Genomic DNA, 11,095 nt, shown 5'->3' on the forward strand with positions numbered 1-11,095 from the left:
ACAAATAACACAAATTGCTGCTACTTAAATGAGTAAATATAATAAAAAATAAAAATCATCCAGAAAAAACAGGAAATGGCTTTTTCATTTGAATTTCAGTAGCGCAGGGATGGTGATAACCTCTTACCAAATAAATAGGATGATAACATATACCAAAATATATGAATCAGATGTGATAAATATAAGCATAAAATCATAAATACATAAAAGCATGAAATCACATTAATAGGAGTCCATAAAATCCATAGGTATAAAGTGCATAGAGCAATGAAAGTGCAAACATGAAGGATCACAGGTGCGACTTATGGGGACCACCCTTGCTTGCCACCACCACACAGTGCCGGGAGAAGTATCTGAAATTCAGACTCACCAGACGCCTGTGCCTAACCACTCTCATGGACTTGGCAACAACAGCATATAGTAAAATCATGTTTCCTCCAGATCTCTGATTTGTGCTGCAAAGACTCCTCTGGAAGATTTCCTGGTAAATTTATAGTGAGTCTGAATTTCAGATACTTCTCCCAGCACTGTGTGGTGGTGGCAAGCAAGGGTGGTCCCTATAAGTCGCACCTGTGATCCTTCATGTTTGCACTTTCCTTGCACTATGCACTTTATACCTATGGACTTTATGGACTCCTATTGATGTGATTTCATGCTTTTATGTATTTATGATTTTATGCTTATATTTATCACATATGATTTATATATTTTGGTATTTGTTATCATCCTATTTATTTGGTAAGAGGTTATCACCATCCCTGCGCTACTGAAATTCGAATGCAAAAGCCAGTTCCTGTTTTTTCTGGATGAATTTTATTTTTTATTATAGGGAAAATTAAATGAATTTTTTAGTGGTGGGCAGTGGGCACAGTACAGTCTGTGGACCTGACACTCACTGGCAGGCAACTGCAATTATATTACAGAGGAAAAATTAAATGAATGTTTTATCTGCAAGGTGTTGTGCCACCCTATATGGGTGGTGGGCACTGGTAGTGGGCACAGTTCAGTCAGTGGGCCTGACACACACTGGCAGGCAACTGCAATTATATTAAAGGGTAAAAATGAAATTACTTTTTTATCTGCAAGGTACTGTGCCACCCGACATGAGTGGTGTGCACACAGTACAGTCTGAATATATATATAGAAAAAAATAAATAAAAGCAGACTGATGTACCAGCCCTAAAAAGGGCTTTTTGGGGTGCTGTCAGGACACTGTCCTTACAGCAGGAGTGGACACAGAACACTGGCCTAGCTAATGATTTCCCTATTAATTTGCAGCAGCAGCAGCACTCTCCCTGCTCTACCTAACATTGCAGTTTCAGAATGAATCTAAAGCCTCGTACACACGCAACGATTATCGGCCGACCGATCGTCCGACTTTTGTCCAAGTTGTGTTTTGTTGGTTGGAATGTGCCTAGACTGCACACAAATTTTCTCGGCCAACAAAAACTACTTCAGAAGTGATGTCATGTGTTGGTTTGTTTTCTTTGTGTTTTTTCTTCACTGAGCATGCCCAGACTTGCTCATCAGATTTTTCCCTGTCGAAATCTGTACTGACTGCACGAAAATCGGCCTTTGTGTTGATGGCCTACAAAAATTTTATAGCCTGCACACCAGATTTTTTTCAGCCGAAAAGTCGGAGTTGGTTGTCGGAATCGGCAGTTCGGACATTGGCCGAAAATTCCCTGCCAATTTTCGATGCGTGTGTATGGGGCATAAGATGGATGCTGTCCTTGCTTTTTTATAGGAGGTGGGAGGGTCTGGGAGGGAGGGTATGCTGATTGGCTGGAATGTGTCTGCTGACTGTGAGATACAGGGTCAAAGTTTGCTCAATGATGATGTATAGGGGGCGGAACGAACATCGCATATGTTCGCCCGCCGAGGCGAACGCGAACAAGAGATGTTCGCCGGCGAATAGTTTGGGACATCTCTAGTGCTGGATCCATCCATCCGTCCAGGGGATATTGTGTCTGCTTAAGGCTTGCTTTTATCCTTGATTTGGTGAGTGCATCCCCATAGTGGGGTTTTCTTCCTGAGAGCACCTGGGCACCTACAGTATATGGACTACCCGAGCACCTTTTCAGCACTTTAGTTCCACTCAAGGGAACCATCTTTTGGACTGCACTTTAATTTAATATTTTTGCACTATTGCATATGGTTGCACTATGGACATATGATTGCACTTTATCTATGCACTTTAATATATATGAGTTTTGTATTTATTGATCACATTATGCACTTTATTTTGTATGTATTTCATAATTTTTGATCACAGTATACATGGATGTATCTATTTATATATACCTGTTAGCGCTGCTTTTTGATTGATTTTAGTTTATTCTGGTCTTTTACCTAGTGAGTAGCAGCTTCAGGACTTACACTTTTTATTTATATCTATTTTATACCTATTTTCACTTTTTTTAGCGCAGGTTTCAACAATTTAGTTTTACACGTTATATAGACAGATGTGTGCCTTTCCAAATCATGTCCAATAAACTGAATTTACCACAGGTGGACTCCAATAAAGTTGTAGAAACATCTCAAGGATGATCAGTGGAAACAGGATGCCCCTGAGCTCAATTTTGAGTGTCATGGCAAAGGCTGTGAATACTTACAGTATGTAAATGGGATTTTTTTCCTTTTTTATTTTTAATTTGCAAAGATTTCAAACAAACTGCTTTCACATTATTATTATGGTGTACTGTTTGTAGAATTTTGAGGAAAAAAATTAATTTAATCAATTTCCTTTCATCATATGAGAACACTAAATATAGTTCAAAGAAGGAAAGGAACCTTGCAAGATCCAAGAAACGTCTGTACAGATATATTGATTGGTGCAAGATCCAATCACACAACATAGTTTGAGATAGTTTTATCTTCCACCCCACCTCAGACTGGCCGGCAACAGCCTACAAGAGTTTGTGGGACAAACTCATAAAATGTTCCAGTACTCTGGAAAGTTAGAAATAATAGATCTCTTGAGGGATATTGTTGATAAATATTTCTGTCCCAAGTGGTGATTGTGCGCTGAAGAACTGCGCTGGTACCACTCATGGACCATAGAGACAGACCAAAATGATAAATATAAAAAACATTTTATTCAATGAACATGATAAATGTGTCAATGAAAAACAAAAATACAAATACAGTAGCAGACATCCCACAGGGGACTATGTTAAAACCAAAGAAGTACCCATAGGCTATAATACAAATATATCCCAATTCTGCTGCCGCCTGGTGAGTAACATGGGCAGACTATGATGAGTAGATATCCTATTCATCTAACATGTTTCAGACTGAAATTTGTCGAGTACTTCTTCAGAGATGTTTCAAAGGGTACTAATTACTTTAAAATTGAACAACCATTTAGCACATGGTATAGAGTCGCACAATAAAGAATGAGCAAAGTCAGGATGTCTCCATGTGTGCGAGACTGACCTGCCACTCATCCAGAAGCGAGGCAGTCTGCACAGAGAAGGCGGTGGTGACCTGTTTGCCTGCATTGAATGGATACACCTTGACTTACAGACCCCTACCTGACGGTTGAGTACAGAGGTGATATTTCACTCTCTAGGATCCTTGTGATCCAGCCTCCCTTCTGGATGAGTGGCCAATCGGTCTCGCACACATGGGGAATCTGCTAGAATGCAGAGGAAAACAATCAGACCAGCAACATGTGAAATATTGAGCAGACTAAAACAATCAACCCCTGCTCCACTGATTAAAGAGGAGCCAAGCTAAATTTACCCAGCAACCTACACTAACTGGGAGGGCGGTACAAGTATACAGATCACTTAAAAGCCTTTGCCCTTTTTAATATCCATGTATCAAAAAAAAAGAATGGGTGCCCTATCCCAAGTCACATTAAACTCCAAATCTGGAATTAGGTAATTTAAACAAATATCAAACAATAATAAATATTTATCAGTCCTGTTGTCCTGTTGTCTATGTACCTTCTATTTAATCTATTTCATCCTATCAGTTCACCGATTACTTAGAAGATTGGAATTAGCCAAGTTTGTACTATTTTTCTACTCAGAAGCTACTACAATTTTTACTAGTGTTTTTGGATCAAGGGATTTTTAGTTTCTTCATCGATATCTTAGCTTTTATGTAAATTAGAAAAGTTGTCTATAAAGATTATTTTACTTGAACTACATGCGGTGACATTAGCGTATGTGGCTGGCTGGCTAGGTGCTGCACTACAGAAACATGGAGAAAGAGACATTGTCCTCTTTACAGTCAGTCTTACTTTCATTTTATACTGCTATGCTGGATGTTGTGTTGCACTTCCTCCTCCTGTCAGCAGGGGGTGAGCTATAGCCAGGAAAGCCTATGGACTTCTATGCAGAACAGTGAAGATCAGGGGACTTGAGTTTGGGACATCAGTTGGGATTAAGCCTCTATGTAGATGAGTTGTTAGGATTAATTATCTTCAGGATACACACCTAGTACCCCCTTTCACTCCACCTGCTGACATCAATCCATTGTTTATCCTACACCGGGGTGGCCCCCCTCAGGTCAGGCCCCTAGATACGATCCCCTCTACTCAACATAATGTTTTTCAAGGGTCTCCAGTGTCTCTACCCCTTCAGTCAGCACTCATGGACCTCTGGGTTCAGCTCCTTCCTTCTGGTCATGAGGCTGACTGCCTGTAACCACGTGCCACTGCTACAGGGGAGGAGGCAGCCACCACGCTCCCTCCGGGACTCTGCTCACCAGCCAAAGACCCCACAGCACATGTGCTCCTTGCTTTTTTACCACACCCCACAATGCACGAGACAGACAGTCTGTGCCAATCACTGGGGCTGTATCAAAGCCTATGTACCCCTTGGTAAGATTTCCTCCACTGTCCAATATGCCTCCCTATTGGACCAATGTGAAACACTCCCTAGACCAGATGAATCACACACTGAGCACCATGAGCAGACCTAACTCACAGATCCTGCTCTCTGGTAGGCAGAAAGCAATATAGAATTTGCCTGCTGCTCCTCTGATAGGCAGACAGAGCCAACAACTATACTCTCTCACTAGCACCTACCTAGGAGGGTGCTACATACGTTTAAAAGTAAATGTATAAGGAAGTTTAGTTTAAATATGAGAGATGAGCTGTGAATTGTAAGGCTTTGGCATTCCTGCCCAACTCAGCTTCAATAGTCTGGTGGGGACCCACAGAATTATAATGGTTTCCTGAGACATATAGTACAAGTTCCATATTTAAAAACCGTTGAAACCAGGGTATCTCTGGACATCCAGGTCTTATGTCTTCTTGTATTTTACATCCCTCAGTCTGCCTACTGTTTTAACCCGAGCTTTGCCTGTCAACATTATAACCCTTATAAGTAATAATCCTTAATGGCCACACAGCTGCATCAATCTTGATTCCCTCCAATAACTGTACTCTGGCATTCTCCTTTTTCTTTTTTGTATTCATGCACGACTGTCCGGAGGCCTGCCCTACCACCACCTGAAGAAGCAACAACAACCCTGCCATATCTTGAGACAAAGGTGCAACGACTAGACTCTCCTTAATTTTCTTTCACCATGCTGAAAAGTGCCATCTTGCGGTCCGATCCAATCTTTGCAAACATCACACAGCATTCCCTTGTTATGGGACTAAAAGATGCCAGTATCCTGACGTTCATGTTGGAGTTCTGCTCTTCCAAGGCAGAGGGGCGAGGAAACATCGCAGCACAGGTACTCATGGTCCAGATGTGAGTTCTCAGAGGCACCAGGATTTCTCTGGCTGCTCAGTCTCAAAGTCTATGTTGATGTGTTTATAAGAACAGATAAAGAATTTTGTCACGTTCAAGAAAAAAAGTGGAGGCCGCAGTGGGGGGGTTGGATTGTGGGTGGGTATAAAATCATTGAGGGAAGGCATAAGTTCAAGAATGAACTTCAGGGGGAACTGTACAGGAGATTTGAGGAGATTTCAGCAATGTTTTTACCTTCAGCTTACATTATTGATAATCTTTATTATAAATGGGACTTTCAGTGAACTTTTGATGACTCTAGAGTTTTCAGAATACTGCTTGGGCATTCTGAGAAACAAAATGGACACCATACACAGCTGTGGAATTTTATCTGAAGCAACTAGCTGACAAAAGTCTCTTCTCTAAACCATTTGTGGAATGTCACTTCAAAGGAGGTGGGAATGGAACCGGAAATACTTGACCATAAATGGCAGCTGGTGTGTAAAAGAGGACCTGTATTAAGATTCTGTCAGAGGCTAAGAATACCCTCACCCCCCCTGCCCCGTTGATGTGTGGAAGGGAGTGTCTCTACCTGGATGGGTGGGAGTGGGGAGGGGGGGGGGGTATGAGAAAAGAAAGACAAAATCTCTTGTTTCCTCTTAATCTCTGGACATGAAGGGGATGTAAGGTTTTTCCGTGTAATGAATCTCAATTGTTCTGTGTACCTTTTGTACTGTAACTTTCTTTTTCCATTGGCAACACTGTATTTGTAACATCACTGCTTTTATCAATCTACGGTATATTTGATTATTGATAATTGATTAATCGGAGGTTTCTTTTCTGTAAAATGAAATTAAATCTTTATTTTTTAGAACAGTTATCATTTGTTATTCATTTTATTGGTAATAGCCGCAACAGCATTGGCTAGATTCTTATATAGACAAAAGGTTGTAGTCACTTATTATATCTATCATTAAGCGAATAAATGAGGTGGTAGAAATCGCCAAAACACACCTCAGTCTGTGTGCACACATCTCTGAGGGAGACCAGACTGGCGGGGACCGGGGCTTGAGGCCTGATAGTGGTGACAACAGAGTGGCACTGCACAGACCACATCAAAGAACTCAAACTCACCGTTGCTGCAGGGAGACTGGATGATCTCTCACTCTCCCCTCCTTCACTTCTAATCACCAGAGTAATTTGCGCAGAGACAAAAAGGGCCCCTTTCCTACAGTGGGAGTCTACAGCTGCGCCACAGGGACTGGTGGGAGAGCTCACTGCCCAATACTTCCACATTGACAGCAGAAACTGTCACTGGAAGCTTAGTAAACTTAGTATACAGCATCTACACTGCATGCTGGTTCACCAAGACTGTCATTAGGTACACCAACGCTGCTTTTGGGCCCCAACATTAGCCGGTAGAAGACTACCCCCCATAAAGCCATTTTGCCTTCCCATCTACTAATCACATAAATGGTACCTCCATCCAGTTAGCCTAGGCCTTGCCTAATCACCTTTAATGCACTTTGGCAGTATAGTCTCCTGAATACACTAAATTTACCCACATCACTGTCCATTGGTGCACCTACAGTGAGCTTGCTACTGTTTATGCAGATCCCGGTGCATAGTGTTATCCTATACTTACTGCTGACTGCTAATTATACCATATGTAGAGTTGTACTGTTACTATTGTTAATTTGCTTTGATGCCTTTATTTTTATCAATCATAGTGTGTGACAATAAATTACTGCTTGCCTTTACTAATTTGTTTTGTGTCTGTTTCCTTACCCAGCATCAATATTGTGTACCTAGAATTGCCTTCAGAGATTTATGTGATATAGCAAGCTTTGTTCGCTTAACCTAATGTGTTAGAGAGGCTAAAGTCATTCAGGAGGTTGAGGCAAAGAACAGAGGACCCATCCTACCCAGCAACTCTTGTGGGGGTAATGCTACACTTTTTACAAATTACAGACTATTTCACAGGGTTTGCTAGTATGGATTGTACTGACTCTATTTTCACAGCTTTGAGGTAAAGAATATGCTACCCCAACATTCCATATTCCTGATATGTGCCTGCTGTACTATGTACTTGTATGCAAAAGTATCCTGTTCTCTTTGTATTGCTTCCTTTATGTGAAATACCTGGTGATCCTGCCAGTCCCTCTACTTTCCTTTTAAAAACTGAACACATTAGATATTAGAGTATCTCAGCATGATAAATATTCTGGCTGTGATTAGAACTCATCCTGCTCTCCTCCAATGATCAGACTTCTGCTGGACACACACTCCCCTGCACAGCCATTCACTGGGATGATCAGTGTGCCACTGTACACCTCCCCCCCCCCTTTAATGAGCTCCTTATTCAGCTAAAAACAGAGGGTATGTGCTCACTTATAAAAAAAGGAAATAAAAGTATTTATAATGTTTTTCATATTTATTCACAAATGTTTTGCCTTTCATTTCTATTATAATTATAAACTGAATGGCTTGTTTTACAAGGTGGGAGTTCACATATACTTTAAAGTTTCTACAAATCATTAACAAATGTTCTTTTGATTTATTGACCCTGACTGTGGAATGTGTGCAGAGAGAGAATATAGAATTACAACAAACTATAAACCAATTATAAATGGGAAATGTATAAGATGTTTCAACCATATTCATAAACAAATTTGGGTAGGGAGGCAGTATGTGAGCCTATAGGTGCAACTCGTAGCTGTAAAAAGTGCTGATCTTCAAAAAGTAAATAGTTATTCGTCAAAACTAAATTCAAAATATCCAAAAGGAATCTCAGTAAAACAATATAATTTATATTATGTGAATGGAAAAGAAGGTGCGCGAACCTGTGTAAATAAGTGTAAAAGCAGCACTGTGATAAATGTGAATAGAAAAAAATATGTAACATATAAATCAGTTACAAAAGTGCGCTAATAAAACAAGAGAACAATAACAAAATGTCCATATAAGTGAAATCAAATGAATCAATCTTTTGAAATAAAGTCTTTTCATCCAAAGAAAGTATTCCCAAAGTGATGATATAAAAAACCACAGGTGGATGACTGGTGTTGTGAAGTAGGTGAATTAACCTCTTACCAAAAGGTAATCCATAAACGTGACTTTAAACAAAAAATACAATCTTGTGGTGACACCCAGTGATGTGAATGGACTCTTACCACAATTGAGAGAGAATGGCGCATATACTGGTACCACCTACTTCACAACACCAGTCATCCACCTGTGTTTTTTTTATATCATCACTTTGGGAATACTTTCTTTGGGTGAAAAGACTTTATTTCAAAAGATTGATTCATTTGATTTCACTTATATGGACATTTTGTTATTGTTCTCTTGTTTTATTAGCGCACTTTTGTAACTGATTTATATGTTACATATTTTTTTCAATATAATTTATATGTCTCCAATCGCTGACATGCAAGAATACCCAAATCAGTTGAATTATATAGATAAGTAATATCCAAAGTGACTAGCATTCATTTGGCATTTACAATATGCTTAAGGCCCCTTTCACACAAACGATTCGATCAGATCCGCCTGTCAGCTTTTTAGGCGGACCTGATCAGATCCTCCATGCATCCCTATGGGGCAGCGGCTGTCAGCGGAGACATCTCCACTGACACCCGCTGCTATCCGATTCCGATCCTGTCCGAGAAATTTGGACAGATGGAAACCCTATTTTCCATCCGTCCAGCAGATTGGATCGGATGAGAACGGGCAGGCGGTCTGTTCTCATCTGATTCCCCCATAGAGAACAGCGGGGATCTGACACCTCCCTCTCCGCACAGTGAGCGGAGATGGAGCTGTCATCCTCCTGCTCAGCGGGGATGGGCGGATCGATCCCCCGCTGAGAAGCACGGATTTCGCCGACGGAGGCGGACCGCATGGAAGGACCCTTATGCATTGCATGATGTCACCTGTATCAAAAGAGAATTAACCCTATCTAAATATTTTGCGGGAGCGCATACCAATTCCATGGCAACCACTGTCGGTCTTCCAGGTGGCGGTCAAAGGATCCTTATGTATCTTTGGAAGAAAAAATGTAACAGGATACGTCAGAATCAAATACATCTTAGTCTCATTATCATTAATACCCTGATTCAGAGCCCTTGTAAAATTAGTTTATCCAGGGGAATACACAGAAGTATCAGATAATTGTCACATCATTTCCTTCTCATAGTCAGACCTATTCATCACAACTATTGAACCTTCCTTATCTGTCAGTTTGATAACAATATCTTGCCAAACAGATAGGGAGTATGAAACCTAGTATAATTTATTGGTATAAATTCAGCCTTACCGCAGCCATACTTGGATCAAAATCCAGCCAGCTCAGCAGGGACTGGCCACATTTAAATCCCTGTATAGGCAGGCTGGTTGTACAGAAGTCAATCTACTAATCAACTTCTGTACAATCAGCCTGTCGAATTTTTCTAGATCACGCCACAGGTTTTAGCTGGCAGCACAGATCAGTGTATTCTGTCCATGAATGTATGGACAAGGTAGATCCAGACGCCAATTCAGCATTATTTTAACTTGCAGATTAAACAATATGTACAATATTCAATTCCGTTCTATCTGTGACCTGGTTTTCCCCTGGGTTACTGGGCAGGTCACTCCTGTATCTCTGGCGTCAGCGTCCTTCCCTCTGTTGCCTATTGGAGCATAGGGCTACAAGTAAAAAAGAGGAAGATGACGTAGATGAATCCATCAATGATGAATTTAAAGAAGCTTTGAAAGGAGTTGTAGATTTGTCACTCATATGTGACTGGTTACTCCTGGCAACAGTCTCTGATGCCAGAAAGTTGGGTTCAACCATTCATAACATAAGCCCTTTTTGTTTTATAATCTTCTTTGTTCCTCTCCGGCCCTTTTATTATAGGTATTAATAATATTTGCATTAAAACCATAAACCATAACAATTTACAAACAACCACACATCTAGCTCAGCCAATAAAGCTTGAGCTAACATTACCAAATTACAGCCCCTTTTCACTTCGAAAGGGACAAGACCTCATAATATGAGCCGCGACAAGGGGTGATAGGGCGGGATGTTGCTTCTCTTCAGATCCTGAGGTGGGTCTGCCATTGTTACGGAGACACTTCCAACACATTTAATTTGTGAACCCAGGCATTCCGGCATCTTTGGTTTGTTTTGTTTATTGTATTTAGGGGATGGGAAAAGGGAATGAGTGGGATACTCCTCTGGCTCTTCTAGGCTTAAATGGGACTCTGTACAGAAAAATGCCCGTTGGCGCTGTCTTAACTCCCGCTGAATGCCGGCCAACGCTTCCTGGTGATTAAAGATAATGACTTGCTGAATAGTGCTAGAACTTCAACTTCAACTTTAACTTGTTTAATAACTCAGAAGATCCAGGACTGTAGAA

At 40.8% G+C, this 11,095-nt stretch overlaps 1 protein-coding gene across 1 annotated transcript in view; it reads right to left on the minus strand.

Annotated features, from left to right (window-relative positions):
• Nucleotides 1-10,492, minus strand: part of LOC309559457 (cytochrome P450 2F3-like) — a 132,736-nt gene extending 122,244 nt beyond the window's left edge. Inside the window, exon 1 of the mRNA XM_082262728.1 lies at nucleotides 10,294-10,492. The gene's annotated coding sequence lies outside the window, so the exon portion shown is untranslated. The remainder of the gene's footprint in view (nucleotides 1-10,293) is intronic.
• Between the last annotated feature and the right edge of the window lie 603 nt (nucleotides 10,493-11,095).

This window comes from Pelophylax lessonae, assembly GCF_965119305.1.
Source record: "Pelophylax lessonae genome assembly, chromosome: 7".
NCBI classification, from domain to species: domain Eukaryota; kingdom Metazoa; phylum Chordata; class Amphibia; order Anura; family Ranidae; genus Pelophylax; species Pelophylax lessonae.